Source organism: Columba livia, chromosome 6 (assembly GCF_036013475.1).
Source record: "Columba livia isolate bColLiv1 breed racing homer chromosome 6, bColLiv1.pat.W.v2, whole genome shotgun sequence".
NCBI classification, from domain to species: Eukaryota; Metazoa; Chordata; class Aves; order Columbiformes; family Columbidae; genus Columba; species Columba livia.
The window spans coordinates 1,117,297-1,141,462 of NC_088607.1; the positions used below are offsets into that span (position 1 = coordinate 1,117,297).

The 24,166-nt window shown below is 45.4% G+C and overlaps 1 long non-coding RNA gene across 1 annotated transcript; it reads left to right on the forward strand.

The window, feature by feature from the left end:
- The first annotated feature begins 12,494 nt into the window (after positions 1 to 12,494).
- LOC110355597 (uncharacterized) lies at positions 12,495 to 24,007 on the forward strand. The gene is made up of 3 exons (XR_010473347.1): positions 12,495 to 20,023; positions 21,504 to 21,626; positions 22,881 to 24,007. It is a non-coding gene; the product is annotated as an uncharacterized LOC110355597 (long non-coding RNA).
- The last annotated feature ends 159 nt before the right edge of the window (positions 24,008 to 24,166 follow it).

Below are 24,166 nucleotides of genomic sequence, written 5' to 3' on the forward strand. Positions count from 1 at the left end.
GAGAGGGGAAACCTTCCAAGTTTGAGAGCCAATGCTTTTCACTGCTATCGTTCTGAAGCTAGGGCTGGCTGGCTGGCTTGGGATTTGCTTCTTTCCCTTGGTTCATGGGGCACATGGGCAACTCTGATGGCCACTGTCGGCATTTGTATCAGGCTGGTTTTGTCCCAGACCAAAGTGCTGTAAAGGCCATCACACTGAGGTTTGGTGCAGTTCTGTCCTCTCCGGGGCTCCTGGCTGGGTGGCACGTGTCCCTGTGCCCGGTGGCATCACCAGTGTCACCTTTGGGGTACAGCTGTAATGCTCGTGTGATTCCATCCACTGCTCCAGCATTTCTCTTATGGCTCCAGAATTAAATTGGTTTATGGTTTTATGTTCTGTGACCTGCTATCTAATGCTATTTTTAATACCATGTCAATATTTTAGAGGTCAGAAAGCACCTGCTTTCACCAGCTGCTCTTTGAAGTTCCCACATTGTAGCAACACTTGTGCTGGATTTTGGGGCAGTTCCTTGTGAAACCTGGTTATTACGCTGCACCGGCTGTACATGTTTATCAAGGGTAAGTATTCTCAAAAGCACTGAGCCTTTATGATCACTTAAGTCCTCCTGAAAGTCTCATTGTGCACACAAATGTGCAAGAAATAAAATACAGCTGCAAAATCTTCCCCATAAAGTCTCCACCACCACTTTTCCCAAGTACTTTTCACTGGTTCACCTGTGAGTCCAATCCTGCTGGTGCAGATGGGCCTGGGGGGTCTCCAGTCTGGGTCCAATTATGTAGATTGTGAAGCACTTTCACCCAGCAGGTTAGTGTGCTGCTCTTGTTTCTGAATTACATGCAAAATGGACTTCATTACAGGTGCTCTTTTGCTCACTTTCCAACACTATTTACTTCTTTTGAAAAATGTCTTTCATTTGTTGATGTGTTACACATAAAATGCAGAATAGCTCCCAGGCAACTCCTTAATGTAGGCAAGCCTTGAATGCGTGAAACCTTGTTATCCAAGTTTTGGATAATCTGAAATTCATATGTTGCTACTGAATCCAAAATTCACATAGAAATTAAATGTAATCCCAAGTGCTGGTTATCTGAATCCTTCAGACATCCCTTAAGACATAAAACTAATCGGGATCACCGGTATGCACCATTTAACCATCCTAATTTGATTCAGGGAGGAAAAATATTATTTAATAATAAAAACTGTAGCATGGTAAATCATCTGGATCCTTTTAGTAAGGCTTAATGTTCTCATTTTCTTCTTGGCATTTGCCATTAGGATCAGTGGAAAAGGTTTGACTTGTGCACTCACGGATACCCCTCCCTGGCAAGGAATGGCAAAATCAAATCTGTAGGTTTAGAAGTCTGTTCTGCAATTAAATTTTCAGAAGGACTTACTGATTTTGACAAAGATCTTGTTTTTCAGAAGCTGATGGCAATGTGCATTAGTAGGCGCACGTTATTCAAGGCTCAGCTTTGTTGAATGACAGTACGTTTCACAGTTTACTGAAACTTCTGTTCAGCACCGCGGTGGCAAAAGTGGAAGAGAAGGACGGCGCTCACGGAGCTGCGGGCGCAGGGTGAACCGGGAGCTTGCTGCGGACACCGGGAGAAAAATAGTTACAAGAGAATGTATGTAAGTAGCGCTGTGTAACTGGTAGACGCCGTTGAGCCTTGATGGCCAAACCAATCCATGCAGACAATCTCGGAATGGTTGGGGTTAAAGGGACCTTCCAAGCTCATCCAGTCCAAGCCCTGCCATGAGCAGGGACATGTTCACCCAGACCAGGTTGCTCAGTCTCATCCTTCCCCAGACATCCCTGCTGTGTCTGGGGGTCCAGGAACTGGATGTGGATGTCCTGTTGGTGGGGTGGCCAAGCCCAGCCAGATCTGTCACTTCCAAATTTGTTGTGGCTTCCCCTGGCTTCCATTGCAACCAATACCAGCCAGGGTTTGGCAGCGCAGTGACTGCGGCACGCTGGATTTGGGTGACCTGTCTGAAGGAAAAGCCTGCCAAAGCATTCTCCGTGTTAATTCATCCTCCTGGACTGTGCCTCCTGTATGGATGTTTTCATGCAGTGGCGGTGTTTGCCAGGTCCTGGAAGCGTTGAAGGAAGATGTCGGGAGGCACATCCGCAGGCTCCGAGCTTGGCTGTCTCCTGGTCTGGCACTTTGTGTTTGCCATGGGGCTGGACGTGTCCTGACCTTGGTCCTTCCAGGACTGACAATTTCTCGAGGTATCACTCCTGGATCCATGAGAGCAGATCACTACACAGGTTGGTTTTGTTACCCTGCCTGTCCTCTTCAGCTTCTCTTATTCTTTAAGACAAACTTTTGAAGTGAAATAAGGCATGCACTGCTTGACCCCCATCAGTTCTTGGTGAAATGCCCCAAGACCACCAGTGGCCCTGGCTTCTGAGCACCCCAAAGGCCATTTCCCACCTTCCCATGGCTGTGGGTGACTTCCCATGTGCTCAGTAGTGAATGCGTCTTTCCTTTCCTTTGGCAGTATTTTGCTGTTTCCGTCTTCCGCGATGTCTCTGTGGTGACAAAGTGCTGTCTCTTTGTTTCTCTGTTTGTTTATTTTGGTTTAGTATTCTCAGCTTGAGTCGCATTAACATAATTTTCCAATCTTTCCTCCCAGACTTACAGTCTGTGACAGGCTCGTGTATTAGCAGCTTATTTGGACGGATGGTACAGGTGCAAAATTTGAGCAGTGTTATTGTCCCAGACCAAGTGACTTGTGGATATATTTTGGCTTCTCTTTCTACCATCTACTACTTCTCTAACTCATTATTGTTGCTAAGGGAATATGCTGCCACTTCGCGCTTTGCTGGGATGGCGGTGTTTTTATTAGAGGCATCAGAAAGCCATCAGTGTGGTGTATTTTCTCCCATCATACCTGAATTCAGCTCCTGAGCCTCTGTAATTCACCCGACGCGTGCATCCCGCACACTGCCGAGCGTGGCGCGTCCTGCATGGGGCCAGAGCGTTCTCTTAGCACGTTATTTAATCCAATTTTTATTCTGTGTATTTGAAATGCAGTGATATAAAGCGAAGAGCTGACTATTGGAATAACTTACTGGCATTAAAATACAAGTGTGTGTGGATAAGCTGAGGTACTTATCAATCTGTATTTTGCTGTCATTTCTGTAATGATAATGCTTAAATGGGCTGATTATACAGTCTGAAATGCAGTTACGTGAATGTACAATTTCCTGCATGACACTGAGTGAGGAATTTGACCTATTTAAATCTCAGAAGGAAATGCAGAAAATCAGCATTATAGTGTGTTGTCTCCTAACAGCAGGGGACACACAGTCTTGCAAAGATTTCCTCTGTCTTCAGCTGCTCCCGTAAGTCTCTGCAGCATGTTGAATGCAATACCTCGGTCAAAGCAGGCGAGAGGTGCAAATGTGGTTCTTTGGGCAAAATAAAGACTCTTCCTGACCGCAGAGGTTTGATATTGGTGGGGTTGGAGGGGATCCACATTATTGCCCACCTCCTGCTCCCTTTTTGTGAATGATACCAGTGCATAGTCTGCGTTTTATGTTGATTTGGCTGTGGTTGAGGTCTTCTAAAGAAAAGGAAAATGCAAGTTTGTGAGGTTTTTTAGGGAAGGGAAAAAAAAAAAAAAGAAAAATTTAATAATGAAGCTGATATTTCATGATGTTTTTTTGAGCTTCTGAACAAAAAACTCACATTTGCATAACCTTTTAGCTACAACTGTGACAGAAGCACGAGGAGATTGGTGAAGCTTCAACATTTACATGTCATATGGCCTATGCTAAATTTTTGCCATCGTTCTAAAGGAAACTGGTGCAGTTTCTTGATGCTTCCCAGAAAGTCTGTATGGAGAGTTGCTGGGTTGGGTTAGAAAGATTTGTGAACATTTGTGTGGTGGGGATAATTGAATCATGTATGGGGTGGAGACTGTTTATGGGTGACATGAGGAAGAATTCTGAAATCACATGTGTTAACAGATGGTGAAACCTGACACCAAATGTTAATGTATTTTGCTTTTTACTGTGGAAAGCACCAAGAACAATTTAAAGATTGTCTTTTCATGCAATAATGAAGAAGAAAATCCTTAATTCCAGATCAGACAACTTCTTTTTGATTAGGTAATTTGTATTTTAAAATACCATAATGTCAGGGCCTACACAGAAGCTAACGTTAGGTAGGGACGGTCCCAATAGCAAGATGCTAAGGGTGACGCTGTCAAAAGCCACCATCATGTTGGAGAAATGGCTTTGTCCTTCAGGGCTCAGAAAGCACCAGAGGTTTAGGAAGCGGCTGAGATGTGCTTGACCTCAGCCGGTGGGACCAGAGAGACCCTTGTCCCTGTGCTGTGACGTGGGGAAGGGGCTGGCACTGCTGCTGTCCCCCAGGCCCAGCCCAGGAGGAAGGTGACTTAGGAAGACTCCACTGCAGGTGACTTTGGTCCTGCTCATGTCCCAGGGACAGACTGTGCCTCACTGCTGGCTCCTGTAGTGGTTCCAGAAGACCTGAAGGCTGCTGTTGGGTACCTGCACAGCTTGGGGGCTTTTGGAGGGGACGCGCATGGCTGGATTTGAGGGTCTCTTCCAACCAAAATGATTCTGTAATAATTTGATGCAATATAGTTATTGCCAAAATGCTTAGAGATACACGTCCAGTTCAGGGCTTTCTCACCACATGGGTCCCCTGAAGCCTCTGGGGTCTGGGAGCTGCTGCTCCACAGCTCGGCTTTGGGAGCAGAACTTTCCATGGGGACGTGTCCCCTGTGGGGCTGGGGCAGGAAACCTCCGTCAATGGCTTTGGAAGTGATGGAACGTCACTGCTTGTGTTTGCATTGCAACAGGAACTGTCGCTCTGCTGTGCACCTAAACAGCATTTGAAGTATCATGGCTACAGTTTAAGTGGGCTTTTTCTTTCTTGCACTGGAAGTATAGATTAAAGATGACTGCATAATTTTCATGGTGCATTGTAGCTTTTCCTCCTTTCAAAATGCAGAACAGAACTGCTTTAAAAACAGCAAACACCAGCTGAAGGTTCGCATGGTTACACAACCTAATTATAAACATTCAGCGAGTTCCAAAAGCACAGTGGAGTAAATAAATGTATCACACAGCTGAAGAATGCATCCCTTATTGTCAGATATTTAACAGTTTTGAAAGTAATTAAAAGCAAAGTATCCATTTGAGTCTGCAATTCAGCAGAAGTTTAAATTTTATAAATTAGCATGTAGTTGAGGATAACCCCCTATGCAAATAACAGCAATGAATATTCAGATTTCTGCTGTTAGAAAGTGAGCAATTTCTGTTGAAAAGATAAACAAAATGATTTCTTTTTATTTGTCTTTGAAAATGAAAAGCTACATGCATTAAATAAATATGATCTGTTGTGCTGCTGTCACATTTTATTATATGGGGGACTGAGATGAGGGCTGGGCTGTGAGTTGTTGTTGCTTAAAGCACTGAGAGCTTATAGATCTATTAATTCATTAGTACAAGTGCGGTGTAGCATCTTCCTGCTCTGTCGTTTGGTTTGAGCAACTAAAGTCCATTTTACTGCTGAATTATATTTGATGCTGGAGGAGGTATTCTTGAAATAAACAATATTATCCACAAGAGACTGATATGAGATGATAAAATCCATTTTATTTATGGCATTTTCAGCTATCTTGTCAGCATAATGTATTGCATTGCTGGAAAATACTGGATTTATTTTAACCTTGCTGTAAGAAGTAGATTTGCTATATACCTGTCCACCGAGCTGCTCTTTTCATGTGCGGATTTGTGATGCTGTGATTTATGTTTAGTTTTCTGGGTCACAATAGCTGTGGCAGGATATTACATATTATGCCTCTCCTGGAAGTATAACTATGAAGACAACATCACTTATTTTGGCACTAACATGTGCATTTATTTTATCTGGCTTTGGGAAGGGCAGAGGACGTTTAACCCTTGCCTGGGGAAAGGCTGGTTCATGCCGACGTGTGTCTGGGAGCCCAGCAGCCCATTGGGGCTGGTTCCTTCTGCTCTGCTCAGGACTTTGACACTTGCAAGAAAAAATGGTTTAGGTGAGGAATGGCTTGTAATGAAGATCTGCTAGATCCCATTTTCAGTAGAGAAATGCTAATGGAATGGTGTTTCCCAGGTAGAAGGCTGCAGGAGCTGCCTTCTGTCTCTCTCTGAAGGTCAAGGTCTGTATTTTTCATCCTGAAAATGCAGGCGTGTGGGATCTTTCTGGTGTCACTTCTGGAGAGTGTCCACGGGAGATGGTGTGTCTGGCTGCCATGGACCTTCAGCTGGTCAGTGCCACCCGGGTATCGGTGCTGCGATGTGGCGGTCATGGGGATGAAGGTGGTGGAGGGGATGGTGCAGCGCCAGGGCTGCAGAGAGCTCGGCTGTGTGCTCCTCTGCTCTGGAGGAATCTCATCCCAAAGCGGTACCCGAGGACAACACACCAGGAGTGACGTGGGAGGTCAGTGCTGGTTCTACTGCTGGCTTTGTCTGGGTTTCCTTTCTGCCTTCCTGTTCAGCTGTGCTCTGTGTGCTGTTGGCATGGCAGCCACCCAGCCTAAACCTGCCTTTACACAGCAAAGAAACAGTAAGTATTGCATAAAGGGATGATTACTTCATACAAACCCCCAACACACCCACCTGCAGATTCTGAGCTCAGCACAGTTCCATTTATGCCAGCCTCAAGAACTGAATGCATTATTTAGTTAAATGACTTCTTCGCTCAAGATATCTGCTCACCTGCTTTCTGCATAGTTTGCACAAATTCCTTGTCCCTGACCTTTTGTGTTTGTTTTTGTAGTTGATATTTCTTCTTCTGAGTGGATTTTAATTGTAGTCTTTCAAGGTTTAGAATAAATTTGTGGAGATGAAATTCAAAAGGCCGATAAATTCAGAAGTTTATCAGCAGAGGAGCACCTCAAAGCGGAGACGCAAGTAACAGATTATGATTTAAAAATGAACAAACCCCCAAAAACTAAAAACCAAAACAACAATTTCCTTATCACTGTATAGATAATTCTAAAACTTTTAGCACGTGTCAATGCAAACTCGACTGGCTCAGAATAAGAATAATGTGTGGGTGTTTTATTTGGTTACTGTGTTAGTAATTTAATATTGGCATTAAAGGATATTCCTGCTATATCTAACATTTGAAGATGTTTTTTGTCTTTTGCCTCCAATGCAAAGCCCTGATTTCTCAATGCCCAAGCTCTCAAATTCTTATCTTTAAGAAAAAATTGTTTCTTTATAACTTTGGTTAGAGACCAAAGCTCTTGCCAGAGAGCTTGTGATGTGTTTATCCACTCAATCAAATTAAGTCTAAATACATTTAATGAGATATCTGTCAAGTTTGCTATAGCTAGAGTGCAATAAGACCGAAAACACGATGTATTTGGTGGTTAAACTGCCTATGAAGACCCTGAACAATCAAGGCTTTTTGTGTGCCCAGTATAGCATTGCCAAGGTTTTTCCAGGTTGCTCTGACCCGTGACCCTGATGTAGCTGCTACTGGATCCTGCCGCTGGTTTCCAGGATTTAAATCCAAACTCTTGCTCCCTCCGTCCCCACAGAGTTGATCTACACCGAGCTCCTTCAGCCTGGGGAAGCCTGGCCTGGCCAGGCCTGAGCTGCCTCGGGGAGATTAAGAGTTTTGGTGGCGGATGGTGGAATCCAGAGCCACACGATTGGATAGGACCAAGATAGTCCCACAGATTCAGGTGGGATAGACGTTGACCCCTCTCTTGGTATTTTTCCCTCCATTGTCTCCATAAAGACTTTTCTTATTTAAAAAGAGAAAAAGGTTTTGTTGTGAGGTGCAATTTGGGGTTTGCTGAGCTCGCCCTGGGAGCGAATGCTGTCCAAACACTGTCAGGAGCAGAGTTCCAGTGTGTACGTACAGAAACTAAGCGGCAAATTGAATTTGCAAAGTAGTTTGTTCATTTTCTGTGATTATAACAAGAGGCCAATGACTCTTTGGATTTATTTTCCTGGTTTCTGCTGTGCCTTTCCCTTCTTTGTGTATGCTATTCAATTTTAGTTTCCTTATAGGTTGAACCACTTAGGGAAATAACCACAGCTTTCCTTTTTCTTGTCTTTCAAGTCTCTGGAGGGTTTGGCAGTGTAGGTTTCACTAGTACTTGTGTCCTGAGCTAGCCCGAGGTCGCCCCGTGGACTGTTATTGTAACGCTTAGAATTATTTCCCATCTTATGAACTCTTTATCTCACTATACTGAATTAACTTCAAACACGTTTCCCATTAAAGGCAGTCTTGCAGCTTTTGCACTTTTCCTTATTTGCAGAGTTTTTTTAACCAGTCATTAGAAGATAAGTTGTTTATGTACACACATGTTATATATGTATATATATGTGTGTGTACATACATATATATATATAAAGGAATAAAGAAGTTCTGCCCTTTGCATCTTTGGCGCTTCCCCCTGGTCTGAGCCCCAGGGAAATCCCTTTTCCCTCCCCACTTGCCCAGCACTTCTGTGCATCTTTCATGATGAGTGGAAGCAAATCCAAACTATTGGATTGTCTCATTCTTCCTTTCTCTGGCTCGTGATTCCAGAAGCGTAGTGGAAATTATCTGAGCGTTGTGAGTTGTTGTATCATTTCACATTTAAAAAAGCTCTATGCATTTGTTTTCCTTCAGCCCCTAGGAGCTGCCTAACTCAGGCCTGTTGAGCGGGTATACAGTTGAAATGATTCTGTCTTATTCTCAGCAAGGTTTGCACTGTGCATCTCGGTTATTGTGATTTTACAAGAGCTGTTACCATTTGCGACTCCAAACCAAACTTTTCTTCCACTTTGTCAGGTTTTGTTCCCTTAGCACCAGTTGTGTTTTTGCAGCACCTTACCAGTCACCCTTAGTTATATTTTTACAGATTGTCACATATTTCACACTAACTTTTTTCCTGTGTTGCTTAGCGAAAGGTTAAATACATTCTTGATTACCCACGTAGCTTTTTTTTAATAGCGCTGTTGAATTAAATGAGTGTGATTTGTTGCATGGCTTGAGTATGAAATGTATACACTAAATTACTTCCCTACACTGAGTTGAAGGTAGGAGTTTTCTAGAGGGTAAATATCTATGCAAATTTCCTAGTTTTTCCATTTACAGAAGATGTATTTATTCCTTTGAAAATATATCACTGAAAACTGCAAAACCTTCAGGGTTTCAGGAAACATCCCAGACCCAGGACTGTGTTTTTCTGTTTAACCAGGAGCTGCAAACTGACCAGGAGTTTCTTAATGTTGTTCGTACCCGTAGCTCTGTGTCTGTCATCACTGTTATGGGACACGGGACAGAGTGCTCGTCCCCGTGCGGGACCGGGGAAGGACAGACGGACAGACAGCCGCACAGGACAGCGGGTGGTGTACAGGCACTTCGGAATGAAGCACGTGATTCTTTAATTTAATTGTATTGAGTCAAAATATGCACATGCGCTTTGATCCCTGTTTGCATTTCCTATAGTTTATATTTATGATGATAGTGTGTGGGTATATTTACATTTGATGTTACTTTGTGACTCTTTTCTTTGTTTTTACTAATGTGCTTTGGTGTGTTAAAACTGAACTCTTAAAATATACAAACAAACAGCCACAAAAAAAACCCAAACCAAAACCAAACTGAACAAACCTAAAACAAAACAGAACAAAAGAAAAAACTCTAAACTCACAAATCTAATCTGAAGATATTCAGCGTACTGTGAAGCAGGGAGATGGTCTTTCTGGGTCCATACGAGTTAGAAATCAGACTGATTTGGCTTTTTGGGAACGTGAATGGTTGAGCGTGACCAAGATCAGTAGGAACATAAATAAAACATTCCAGATCCTGTCTGGGAAATAATAATCTATATCCAATCAAGCCATAGCAAATGGCTGATTAAGATCCTGGCCTGAACTTGCTGCAGAATATGAGGAGCCAAATTATTTTGGTGGTGGTGAAGAATCAAACTATTAGCAGTAGCTGACAGAGAGGTGGTCGCGTGGTGTTGGTCAGAGCAGACCCCCAACTCGCTCTGGAAACATCGTGGGCACACTTGCTTTTTGAGCTCAGTTGTTTGATTAACTGTACCTTACACAAGGCATTTCTCCTTTAATGCGGTTTTGATGTAGTTTGATAATATATAATTTCATAATGTATCATGTTTAGTCTGGAGAAGAGGAGGCTTAGAGGTGAGCTCAGCACTCTCTAGAACTACCTGAAGGGCAGTTCTAGCCAGGTGGGGATTGGTCTCTTCTCCCAGGCAGTCAGCAATAGGACAAGGGGCCATGGGCTTCAACTCTGCCAGGGGAGATTTAAGCTGGAGATTAGAAAGCAATTCTTTGCAGAGAGAGTGGTCAGGCATTGGAATGGCTGCCCAGGGAGGTGCTGGACTCGCTGTCCCTGGAGGTTTTTAAACTGAGATTGGACATGGCACTTAGTGCCATGATCTAGTCAATGGACTGGAGTTGGACCAAGGCTTGGACTGGATGATCTCTGTGGTCTTTTCCAACCCAGTCCATTCTGTGATTCTATGATGTAATATAAGGATTTCTTTTTAGTTTAAAGAAGACTTTGATACATTAATAGGGTCAGATTTTGTTCCTCTCAGTTTACTCCCAAGGAGCTCAATCCCAATACTTTTTGCATGCTGGGCAGGAGCGGCACTGGCAGGACAGGCGGTGAGCCCTGGAGTCCAGGCGCGATGGAAGGATTCTTCTGCATTTGCCGCAGCTGCCCTCGCTCCCCTCGGAGCCCGAGTGCCCGCTTGGTGCTCCCATTGCTACCAGGTTTGAGCCCAGCTTTGGCAGGTGGGGTCCAGAGACAGAGGAAGCCCAGGCCGGTGTGCGCGGGCACGGACGGTGCCGCGGGGAGGGCTCCCAACCCACCACAACTGCTGCTCTCGCACCAAAAAGGTAATAAGTCCTTTTCCAGTTAAGTAAGGAAACTGCCAATTTTATGCGTTGTTTTATAAATATGAACCTCATAAGAGTAAAATGAGGCATTCCATATGAACCATTCCTTTCGCACACTAAACATGGGCTGGTTTATTATCCATATTTTTGATGACTTGCCATTGTTCTCTGTTTATTTTTGCCTAAAAATATGTTTGTGCTCTGCTGTAGCAATTTCCAGGTTCCTTAGTTTTGTTTGAAGTGTGTTTCTAGCAGCCACATCCTACAGCATATAATGATGGTATAGAACTTGTTATTTAGCAAATAATTTAAATGAAAATAGACATAATTTAAATAGACCAAAACGTCTTTTAATACTACTTTTAAAGACTAATGGAAGTGCCACGCTGGCTTGTGCGATGCGCTGCTGAATACAAAATAATCACAATTGTTCAGATGCATTTAGATGATTCTTCCAGCACTTCATGGGGTTGTTTCAATGCAGAAAGACCGCGCGGTGATAAGATTTACCAAAGGAGTTGTGAATTGCTTTGATACAAAAGAGATATTTATTTCACTGCAGGCTTGCTTTTCCCTGAGCTGATAGCAGGGTTTTTCCTTTTGTTGAAATATTGCTTTAAAATTGTCAGTGGTGAGAAATGGAGCAAAGCGGCAGCCGGTCGGGGATGGGGCTGCGGGTCCCCCGGCCAACGGCGCTCGAGAGTGCGGGAAACTTGGGCTGTGCTGAAAAATCCCTGCATCTCCAAACACAAACAGCATTATTATAGGCAGGGCCTTTTTTTTTTTTAAATGTATAAATATTTATTTATTTACTTATTTTCATATTTCTTCCTTCTTTTACTGTAAGAAATAGCTTTTTTCTTTCTGAATTCAAAGAGTTTGGTGAAGTATCTGAAGTTTTCACAATCAAGATGAAGAGCCCTGGAGAGTGTCCTTATCCTCTCGTCCCAGAACCTGTCCCTCTCCTCGGCGTCCGGGAGCAAGGCTGGGTAAATCAGGGAAGGCTGATAACGAGTTCAAGCAGGGTTTGGGAAAAGGATGGGAAAAGCCTCATGAAGTCCAAGGTTATAATTTCCTACTCCTTGGTGAAACAAATGCAAACGGGGGTGCATTCAGGAGCTGTGCGTGAAAATGATTTTTTAAATAATTTTTTAAAAATAATATTTTAAACAATTTGAAGTTAACGTTCTGATTAAAAGGAGAGGTTGTGGTGCTCTGCCCACTCCTGTATATCCAGAACACCTCAGCAATGGTCCTCCTAGCGCTGTGGGAGCACCGGAGCTGTTGGGGTGTCATGGAGCAGAACAAGAACCTGTAGCCCCCATCCCCAAAATCCTCCTCACCCCGGGAGGCACCGGGGGCATCACACCCCCCCATTCCCAAAATCCTCCTCACCCCGGGAGGCACCGGGGGCATCACACCCCCCCATTCCCAAAATCCTCCTCACCCCGGGAGGCACCGGGGGCATCACACCCCCCCATTCCCAAAATCCTCCTTACCCCGGGAGGCACCGGGGGCATCACACCCCCCCATTCCCAAAATCCTCCTCACCCCGGGAGGCACCGGGGGCATCACACCCCCCCATTCCCAAAATCCTCCTCACCCCGGGAGGCACCGGGGGCATCACACCCCCCCATCCCCAGCACATCCCTGCAGGAATCACAGTTTCCCACTCCTGCCCCAGCTGCTTTGCAGTATCTGACAGTTGCTATTAAAACTTTGAACCTTTTGTGCTGCAATACCACATTTCACCTGTCCCTGGGTGCTTTACATATATAAATATGTTCCCAGGAACAGGTTGTTTTCTGGGCAGGTGTGTGTGGTTGGACTACTCAGAAAATACTCAGATACATCTACACTGCAGCTTTTTATGAAAGGTTTCAGAACATTGTTTCCAATCGAAATTATGGGCTGTTGTTACTGATTAAGGGAAATAAACCAGATGTGACGCCTCTTGCTTCAGAGCAGACACGTAAAACTGGATCTTCCCCATTCTGAGTTTATCAAATCGCTAAATTACCCACTTCTGTGACCCAGTAAAGGTTTTGTTCTGATTTTGAAGTGGTTTGCTTTCCTGAAACACTCCTGGAAGTCTGTTTCTCTCTGCCTTCTGATTTCTTTGTAATGTCTGTTCCCTGGGGGAGCAGACCTGCTGTGCCCCCCCAGCCTCCGCTCTGCCCATTGCTGTCCTGCTTTCCCACAACTGGCCATGTTTTCCTTCTTGGTTTCCTACTGCTGCTTCCTCCCCAGCAATATTCCAGCCCTTAATACACCGCTTTGCCCCTTTTGAGTTATCAAGGGTTTTATTCATAACACCTCCATGCACCATGTGAGCAAAAATGTGATTTTGTTTTTATTAGTTTCCAGCAGGCCTTGAGCTCCTGTGTGCTGTGCATTTTTCCAGGTTAAACCTTTTCTCCTTCGGTTTGTCTTACTGTGGCGTGGAAGGCAAAAGGTATTAATAGCACTTGCTCTGAATTTCTGACTGCATGTGCCAATGGCAGGTCCCTCCAGGATACATTATAGGAGGAACGTGAGGGTAGTTAAGACACTGTCTTTATTGCTGTAATTGTGTAAGTATGTGGAGCTATTAGGCTCCTCTTTGCACGTGGAATGAGGGAGCTGGTTGCGGTTCCCTTGCAGAACAAGCCGACCTGTGCAGGGGCAGCTCCGGGCACTTCCCTCTCTGCACAAGGAGGGATGTGCAAGTGCTGTAGGAACAATCGCTGCTGTTCGCACTAAAACCTGGTAAGTTCGGCGTCTGGCGAACTGTCCGGTGTGAGCAGTTGAAATCTGATTTACACAGTTGCTCACCGAGGGGTTTCTCCGAGCTGAGGTGAAGGATGGTGCTGCTCCGCAGGTGCTGGGGCAGCGCTTGGCTTCTCCTCTCCCACGGAGGAGAAATTCATCCCGTTCTGTATACACAGAGTTTATTAAACCATGACAGTTGTATAAATTAATTTTTATGACCTGCCGTATTTAATCTTATTAAATAGCTGCTTTAGGAGCCTGTTCCCTGGTGTAAGAGGATTAAACTGTTCCAGACTTTGTTTGCACTGCAACACAGAATTAGCTTAATGCAAGTTCCATTGAATTTTTTTCTAACTTATCTTTGGAGAAGCGTTTAAGCGCAATTAATTCCTGACCAATCTGCTGAGTTACAGTGATATTGTGTGCTGGAGTTTTTGCTTCTCCTGTGAATCTGGACCTGTTGGAATGAGTCCAGAGGAGAGCACGAGGATGCTCGGGGGGCTGGTGCATCTCTGCTATGGGACAGGCTGGGAGTCGGGCTTGTCCAGCAGGCTCCAGAGAGACCTTAGAGCACCTTCCAGTACCTGAAGGGACCTACAGGAAAGCTGGAGAGGGACTTTCTACAAGGGGCTGTAGTGACAGGACAAGGGGTGATGTCTGGGTCTGCGGGTGCTGTTCCCCTCTTAAATCACTCAGATATTTTCCTTCTAAAATGCAAACTGTAATAAACAGGCGGCATCGAGCTGCTGAAACAAAGATGCTTTAAAAACAAAACCCAGAAAAGTAGCACAGAGGCACTGAGAGTTTAAAATCCCTCATGCTTGTTGTTAATGTAACTTTGCACTTCTTTCCGTATAAGAAAAATGAAATTTCTACCAGTGTAGTATTGGCACAATATAATAAAATCAAACTATCTCAACAAAACCATTGCCACAGAAGGTTCAAAAGCAGAAAATGAATGTGGTTTGAGGTGGTGTCATTGTGGCTGTGCGGTACGCGTACAATTCAAGAAAACCTACTCGTTTACTTTTTCTTCACCTGAAAACAATTTTGAAGAAAAAAAGTGGGACACTACAAACAATTCCTTAATATATCTGAATTCAGCTGCTCCTCCTGCTAGTTCAGGATAACTCTCGAGGTTGCTTAATTAAGAGTAGAAATCAGGTGGGTAAATGGAAGATGCAACAGCGTGAAAGAAAGCAGCTTTTTACAGGTTGCAGCACTTTTACCTGTTTTCCCAGGCAGCTCAGCTTTCCTGCGGCCAGGGACACTTTAAAGATGATCAGCATGGTTACATTTGTTGGCTAAAGATGAGTTTCAATTTAATATTTAGGAGTAGTATATGTAAATTAATACAAATCTAAACAAAGTGTTCCAGGTCGAACATCTCAGCTTTCCAGCTTTACCCATTTTGAATTCTAACATCACTTACATGATTAAAGCCTCTTTCCTGGCACGAAGAGAACCCAAACTGAAGTGCATCCTACTGAAGAATTAGAAAATGACCTTTTGAAATAATGCATTAAGTATCACATTGTCAGTTCATCTCTGTTCATCGGACTGCTGTGCCTTGCAGCTGCTCAAGCACTAGCAGGTATATATGAACCAGGGATATTTCACAATAAAGGGTTATTTCTTCACCGTTATTGCTTCCCCAAAGGGCTGTGGGGCATTGGAACAGGCTGCCCAGGGCAGTGCTGGAGTCACCATCCCTGGAGGGCTGGACAGACGGACGTGAGGTTCTCAGGACATGGTTTACTGGTGGACTTGACAGTGTTGGATTAAAGGCTGGACTTGATGATCTTAAAGGTCTTTTCCAAACAAAATGATTCTGTGATTCTGTACATTACATTGATTTTTTGTTTTGTTTTTAAGACAAAACGGAACTGTTTGGTCTAAGAGGAGATGTCTTGTATGGTATTGCTGTGACTGCCATTGATAGCAGAACATCTAGAGTGAAACTGTCCCGGACGCAAGCCCAGGTAGGAGCACATTGTCTTTTACTCTCTAGAGTGTCCTGTTGGCCAGCAGAGGGGTTAATGTGCGTGATCAGTTCTGCTAAGCCGTGCCATTCGTTCCAGCAGTGATTAGCACTGGGAAGTGCCACCCCTTGACATCACTGGCTGTTGGATTGGGGTGACCCCTCTCTGCACCCCCTGCCCTCCCTGACTGTCCTGCCTGGATCCTGCTGCACCTGAGGTGCGGGACCTGCTGCCAAATCAAACGCTAACACCTATTTCTGTGTAATGGGGGTGGAAAATAGGTATGTACTGTGTGGAAGCACAATTAGAGTGCTTAACTGCATCGATGAGGAGCAGTGCAGAAGAGAGACTTTGCTAGGTGATTTTTCAGCTCTGTCATTCATCAGCTGCGCAGGGTTTAAAGCTCAGAGAAATGCCAGTCTCATATACATATCAAAATCCATGAAGATTTGTTTTTTCCCCTTATTTTCCCCTTCAGCTCTGCAGCAGTGTGAAGGCTGACATCCCCGTGTATGCATATGCACAAGCTGTAAACCCCCAAAGGCAGCAGATGCTGCCTTGGAGGAAGCCCAGCTCTGAAATAAAACATGAAATATTTATAGATCGGAACTGAATGGCTTCCTTGTCCAGGTATTGAGGGGAGAGCTGTCCTGGGGCTGGGGGGGGAGATGGGGAGAGCAGCCGCTGGAGCCCGTGGAGCAGCCGCTGGAGGGGCAGAGCTGCTGGGGACCCGGCCAAGGCTGCTCAGTGCGCTGGGGACTGGAAAACAAACATGGCACCATCCCGCCCGTTTAAAAAGAAGTTTAGCGAGTTCAAATAGGACAATAGGAGATGGCAGATAACATACAAACTTTCATTTGTTATGTTTCTGCCATTCTCTTTCGTAGACTTCTCAATTTATTCATTTAGACTGGTCCTTGCAGAGCTACTGAATCAATATGATGATAATTTTATGTTACTTGCATGTAAAATGTATAAAAAAATTGTTGTCTCTTTACAATATGGCCAACATAGATGTTATGACAAGGAATCCCATTTCTAAAAGTGATGTTTTGAATTAACTTCAGAATTTCAGAGCTGGGTATGCATTACTTACAATAATTTTAGCACCTTGTGTTTTGCAGCAATAGCTCTGTTTATATTTTGAATGACTGTAAGGAGAATCCAGTAATATGGACCAAAGTGTCTTGGCTGATTTTCCAAAGCTCCGTCTCCATATTCACAAGGCAGGACGAGGGAAAAGGAGAAAGGAAGTGAGAAGGAAGGTAAATCCTGTTTTGTATTTGCTTTCCCTATGATCTCTTCTCTTACAGTTTCGGACCAGTTTCTCTCTCTTTGTCTCTCCTTCCTCTTGGCCCACCCTCATAGATGGAGGCCATTCATGCTACGGGTTGGACACGCTAGAGCCGGCGGTAGGATGGGAGCACTCACAAAATATTGACTTAGTATTCTTATTTTGCTTTTCCTGTGCCAGAGAGCACCATGTTGTGCTCAAACGGGTGTGTGTCTGGATGATCTGGATTTTCTTTGAACCACCCGTGCTCTGGCTGGCGATGGTGACTGGTGGGCAGGGTGACCAGCCCTGGTGGGATTGTCCCTGGTCTCCAGACACGCCGTTGGAGCTGTGCCCTCCATACAGCTCAGCTGGAGGCTGGTTGTGCATCCTGACTGGGGACATTGCATTTATTCTTGGGTAGTTTTGGCCCATAATGCCTTAGCTTGGAAGCATCGGATGGGAGAAAAGCTGCGGGGTTCATTACTGCTCTTGGGGATGGGGCAGCTTCCTGGGCTTGTTTGAAACACACCAATTCATTTTGTCTGCTCTAAGTTTTTCTTTGTTTGCCAGTTTCAATTGGAAAGAAGCACTGGATGATCTCAATAGGTTCTCCTTGGGTTCAGGCTGAGAGAGAGCTTTCCCAACACTTATAATTTCAAAATGTGAAACTAGATCATGCAGAAACAACCGGAGTTGCACTGAAGCACTTCCTAGTTCTGGCTAGACAAAACCATAATTTTTTTTTCAATTTCATTTCCATTTCCTTTTACGTCTGGAATAAATTCAAAAGTATGAGAACGAAAAAGGAACTGATGAGGATTAGATGTCAGATAAGAAACATGAGGCAGGTTTTCAGGAGCAGCCACGTGTAATCCCCATCTCCTCAGTGCTGCTTTTCCGCCTTTCTCAGCCACCTGTGAGTGCCAGAAGAGGGTGAGAACGGTCTGAAGGATAAAAATAGAGCCATCTCGCAGCTTCCCAGTCCCACTTCAATGTTCCTCACGTTTTGTGGGTTTCCCAATGTGGTTCTTTGTGAATTCTCACATTAACCTGGGTAGCTGGCTGTAAAAGCACTGTCGCTGTGTGTTTGGGTACAGTGTATTTTTGAAAGCAGAAGTATGCTTAAGTGACAAACACATCCGTTTAACAGTGCCAAATGTCATTGAAGTCAGTGGGCAGGGTCAGGTCCTGGTGTATGGATTTAAACGAACCAGCAGGTTCTTCCACAGCGATGGATTGCAGAGCAGAGCTGGCACCAGGCACAGTCCTGGGGTGTTTTCCCAGACAAGCCCCTGAGATGCTGCTCTCCGTTACCTCCAGGGATGATTAAACCGCATTTAGCTTGCCGTTTCTTATTCCGCTTCTCCCTTACAGAGACGCACTGTTAGGTGAATGTCCCCAAGCGACTTGCTGACGTAACCACAAGCATTTCAGAGGCTTGTGGGTGAGTCGTGTCCCTCTGTGTGCGTGCACGGTCGGAGCAGTGCGGGCTGCGGGGGGCTGGTGTGTAAATGCATTAGGAGGAGCATTAGGAAGAAGTTCCTCCTGGTCAAACCAATGTCCTTACAGACCAATGTCCTTACAGCAGAGACTTGGTATCTTCTAGGCATCATTTCCTTTGATTTTATCACCTCCACAATATAGTTTTGATTGTGCTTTATGTACTGGAATACTCAAAACGCTGTGTAATGACTACATTGTTTAATTTTTCTTCGGAGACTGCACAGTCTGTGGATGAGACAGAGTTAACTTGTGCAGCACATCTATTCTTCTGAATGAGAACTGAGATTTTTGTCTTATTTTAATGAAACGGCTTTGCAAAAAGTAGAACTGCATTAAAGTTCAGAGTGGGGGTTTAATCCTCTAATAAGTCACTGGGCTAGAAGTGCAACATGCGGGTGGCTGAGATGGGGATGAGCCGTGTGACCCTGGAACGGGGAATGTGCTGCAGGTCAGTGTGGAGAAAAGGACCCAGTGAGAACAACTCGCTGGGCAGCAAAAACTTTGATAAATGTTTTGAGAAAGAAAGACAAACAGCTGTGATAAGGACAAGTGCAATCAAGTGAAACTTTTTCAAACCCGTTTTTATAATGTCACAAATGTTTCTTGTAACCTCCTTACAGAGGGAAAGTCACTGGCAGGTGCAGCAATCACATCTCGCTGCAACTGGGAGTGAAGTCAGAAATATGTTTGGAAGTTTATTGGCAATTCTCAAAGCTTTTTAAAGGTACAGTTTATTCAGAGTTACGTAGATCTGTAAGTGATGTCGTTTCACTTGCAGCTTTTATGTGCTGTTCTCCCAATTGTTTACTTTAAACTTGAGCAAATGTTATGTCTATCTAAATCAGCCTGCTGTATTAAATCAGGGAAAAAATACGGTTTCTCTGAGTTTTCAGTCCTGTCATCCAGCTGCTTGGATTGACTGTTTGTTTGAAGAAAAGAAAGGATGGGAAAAAGCTTCCAGAGGAGAAGTGTGTATTTCTGTAAGAACAGATAATTGATACAAAAGCTTTGGCTTGCCTTCACGTTGTACGACAGTAGCTCTTACAGACAGGCCTTCCAGAACCTGCTCTTTGTGGAAAGAGGAATGTGTGTTTCTGTTATAACAATGAAGTGCAGGGCGGGGGTCACGGCGCAGGATGTGGAGTGGACATCGTTGGCAGGATGTGCATGAAGGGCAGTAACTAACACTAGGGTATTTTCAACACTTAAAACCCACTGATTTTGCTGGTTTATTTGGTTTCATGCAGTCTCTAAGTGGGACACAAAGGCAATGGAATTTGACTGTACAATCTACTGCAGGTGACCCTGTTGTAGCGGGTGGGTTGGACTGGATGATCTCCAGAGGTCCCTTCCAACCCCAACCAGGTTTTGATTCTGTGACTTTGCCAGTTGATCTTCCCGGCATGGATCAGTGTTTCATTAGCCACTGTATTCACAACCGCCTGTGTTTGGCACGTGGGAGGGGTATCCCAGCAACGCCAGAGTCCTGCAGGATCTCACATGTGTGTCCAAGGCTGGATCCCCCGGTGCAGTCAGCCAGGGATGACACCCGCCTGCTTCTGAGAGCTGGAACGGTCTGGTCGGGATTGGACCATCGGCCCCGAGGTAAGAGACATTCTGGTTTGAATACAGGAGGGCAGTCTTCTCCTGTGCAACGTAACTCCTCTACCCAGTCCCGGTAATGGCAGCACTCGGGTATTTCTGGTGCCATTACTGGGGCAAAGCTGGCTGCTTTGACCTTCCGCAGCCAAAGGCAAAAAGCTGTGCGGGAATCTGCTTTGTTATCTTCTTGCTTCGTTACCTCCTTGCTTGGTTTACTGGGTGCTGGAGGTCTGGTTTCCCCAAGTAGCAGTATTGCACACAGCTACCTTGCTGCAATTTACCTTTTAAATAATTAGGTTATTAATATTGTTTCACAACTCTGTAATTTCCTGGGATTCATAGCAGCAGATGGAAACCACTGGGTTTCAAACAGCTTGACCCCTGCTAATGACCAAAAATCATACCCCATATTTTGATTTGGGGAGAATCTTTGCACTATCCAAATTATAACACATATTGGAGGTAAATGAGAAACCGGGTGCAGAGGCACTACAAATTCAATCCCGCTAAGTCTACAGAGCTCTCCTCCTCCCTGGAAGCTCTGGAGGAGAGGCAGGAGCACTCGCACAACAGCCGCTTCTTCAAAGAAATTCCCTGGGCAGAAGAGAGATGCTCTCACACCATCGCTCTGGAAACAGCATCACGTTTTGTTAGATGGTTTATGGAAGTGGATGTGAAGGCTAAAAAAGAAATGATATCCCTCCCTCACATCTTGATTAATAGCTGAACAAAGTTCACAGGAATTGCCTACCTTGGAGAATGGAGGGGATTTGCCATTTGGGACGTATCCAACCAATTATGGCCAGTTCACACAATTGTTCAGTTGTAGTTACTCCATCCAAAAACCCACCGGGCTCTCTATCACTTCACTGACAGTTTGTTTAGTGGCCACGCCACTCCTGTGTTTTTTGGTTCAAAATAGCTCCATCTTGCCACATCTTACCTTAATGATTTTTCAAAGCCTATCGGTGAAGACTTGCTCCCTCTTGGGGCTTTAAACACATCATTTTGTAGGAGCAGCGTTCTGGGTGGCAACGGCACAAGCCTGGGGAGCTGGCTGGACAAACCCTGACAGCAGTGCCATGGAAGGCAATATTTGTGAAGACAACACCTCTTTGAACCTTTGTACTAAAATATCCTTTTTTTGTTTTTCTTTTTAAATGACATTTAATATAGATGATGCTACCTGTATTTTTCCCAAGTCTTGGTCCCTTAAAATGAAAAAGGACCCTCCAGGAGCCCTGTCCTCCCCATCCTCCTCCACTGAGGGTGCAACACGTTCAAGCTTCCTTGGGGCTGTTCATTTATTTGCAAAAGACCAAAAGGTCAGGCAATTTCAGCTCAGTGAAGCTTCAAGTGAATTACATCATGCATAAAAATTTGCTATTTTCAAGCTAACAAACTTCTCCTATGAGGATATTTTGCTCATTTGAGCAGAAAACAGGCTGTGTTAGCAGCTTTTCTGAGCAATGTTCTCTGTTAGCAGATGGACGTGTGGTCCTCCACGCGGCCCCTGGATGTGGCACCAGCCTCCCAGGCCGATGCTGCCCTGAGAGCCCAGCCGCAGATTTGCTCCCTATTTATTCAACAACTTCTTGCATCACAGGTAGGGAAATAACCAATATATACAGTGCATGAGAGGTATGCACGATAGTTGCCTTTCCTTAAGATGTGTTGTACACATAAAGAATATTTTGAACATCTATTTATGTCCCCCAAACCCTCACAAAAGGCAGGGCAGGCAGATTCCCCGATGGCTGCAACTGCCAGCATGAAAATGTGGGAGTTGGGCTCCATCCTCCACATCTGGACGGTCTCACTGGTGAAGGCTCTGCCGCTGAAACGCATGGGGCTGAGCACACCTGTATGGGGACCTATATACACGCAAGTGCATCTGGAGTATTCTTATTTGCTGCTACACAGAGAAAGGCAATTCCCGAGATGGGAGGAGATAGGGGATGGAGGTTTCTTGCCCATAAAGGTTTCAATATATGAATATATAAGGTCTCCAGGGTGATCTTACAGCACCTACCAGTATCTAAAGGGACCTATGAGAAAGCTGGAGAGGGACTTTTTACAAGAACATGTGGTGATAGGACAAGGTCTGATGGCTTCAATCTGAGTGGAGATTTAGATGAGCTAGAAGGAAGAAAATCTTCCCCGTGAGGGTGGTGAGGCCCTGGAACAGGCTGCCCAGGGCAGCTGTGGATGCCCCATCCCTGGGAGTGCTCTGAGCAACCTGGGCTGCTGGAAGATGCCCATGGCAGGGGGTTGGAGTAGATGATCTCGAAGGTCACTTCCAACCCCAATAATTCTATGATAAATTCTGGATTCTAAGCAGCTCAGGCAGTGAAAAATTAGTTGTACCCTTAATAATCAGATTGTGAGGAAGTTTATAACCTTCCTCAGGCAGGAGTATAGTGAATTAGTATAGTACAGTGCATAGGGTAGTATAATGAACAACAATGAGCTGCTCTAGTTTTGGGCAGACTTGGGTCCTCCGTGCCTGTGGGTTGGGGACTTTTGCTCAGTGAGCACATGGACAAGCCCAGCTTGGAATGAGGCTCCAGCAGAGACTTGTTAACACCAGATAAGACTCTTCTCTTAGCAAACGAACACAGCAATTTGAAAAAGCGATCTATTTAGCAGTGTGGGGATCAGCAGCTGAGAGGGCCCGCTAATGATGAGCGTGGCCCCATTGCTGAGATGCCGCTCCGAGAGGGGAGCAGCCGGCCGCCCGCCCCTCACAGCAGAGCCCGCGGGCAGCCTGCAAAACAAACACACAGCAAAGTGGGAAGCTGCTTTCCGTGTGACCTCCGCATCTTTGCTCAAGGACTTAACGGTGTGATTTGTACATCAGCAGGAAGCACTGTGCCACTGCGGCGACACCGGAGGTAATAGGGGACAGAGAAGAGAGAGGCATGATGAAGTGAAATTCGTCTACTGGAGTATACAAAGACTAATCACAAATAATACTTTGGCACTCTTACGAGTGTGTTCTGAATGTCGAAACAAGAACCTTTCTGCAAGTGTGGATTCATGAAAACAAAGCTCTTGAAAAGCAGAAAACGAGAGAGTCTCCCAGCTCGGAGTGTCTCAGTGTCACTTGTCACCCTGTTCATGGGGAATGAGAGGCAGGGAAAACACAGCGTGAGCATTAAACACTGCTGTGCATTTAAAAGAACCAGAAGTTACCAGCTGAATAAAGTAGGACTTTGCAATAATATTTTCCAGTAAGTGGCCAGTTCTGCTTTGTGTGGTTTAATTCTGATCAGACCTTTGGTGTGAGGAGGATGAAACCCGCAGCCTTTTTGCCAGTAGCTTTGGGGAGCAGGGGTTTGCACCTCAGGTGTGTTCGTGCACCGAGCTGCAGGCTGGTGTCCGGACACGGAGCAGAGGGATGCGGTGGGTGGCACCGGCCGGTGTCCTGCTCTGCCGCATTAGCTGTCAGCGATGCTGAGCTCTCCCAGGGCAGGTTGGTGGTTTGTTGCTGCCTTTGCTCTAGGGGGGTGAAAGCTGCTTGAACCACTGGCTTTTACTCTGCTTTGGTGGAGCGAGATCAGGTCTGGTGTGCTCTGAGAGGACCGGGCGGTTTTCTAGTAGCCTGATTCTTTTCAGTAGCAGTTTTGTAATGGAGGCGAATCAATAGACGAGGGACTCCAAATCTCACCAAAACTGCAGGGGCTGTGGCACATTCCATAGCTAGTGTCCAACTAAACCATGGCACGGATGGGAGGTGCCTTTATGGGGACTCAGGTGAGGGGGCAGAGATGTGTCGGTGATGCTGCACTATGTTTTTTATTTTTACAAACAAGAGATGACTAATGCCAGATGAATCTCAAAAGATCTGGAGTTTCAGCTCCCTGTCTCGGAGTGGGGGTGCTTATTCATACCTGTGTGACTCACCCTGCCTGGCAGGGCAGGGGGACCGCAGAGCTGAGAGTTCTGCTCCTCCCCACCAGCAGCGTGTGGGGCAGGAGGAGCGGGGAAGGGGACAGGAGGAGCGGGGAAGGGGACAGGAGGAGCGGGGAAGGGGACAGGAGGAGCGGGGAAGGGGACAGGAGGAGCGGGGAAGGGGACAGGAGGAGCGGGGAAGGGGACAGGAGGAGCGGGGAAGAGGACAGGAGGAGCGGGGAAGAGGACAGG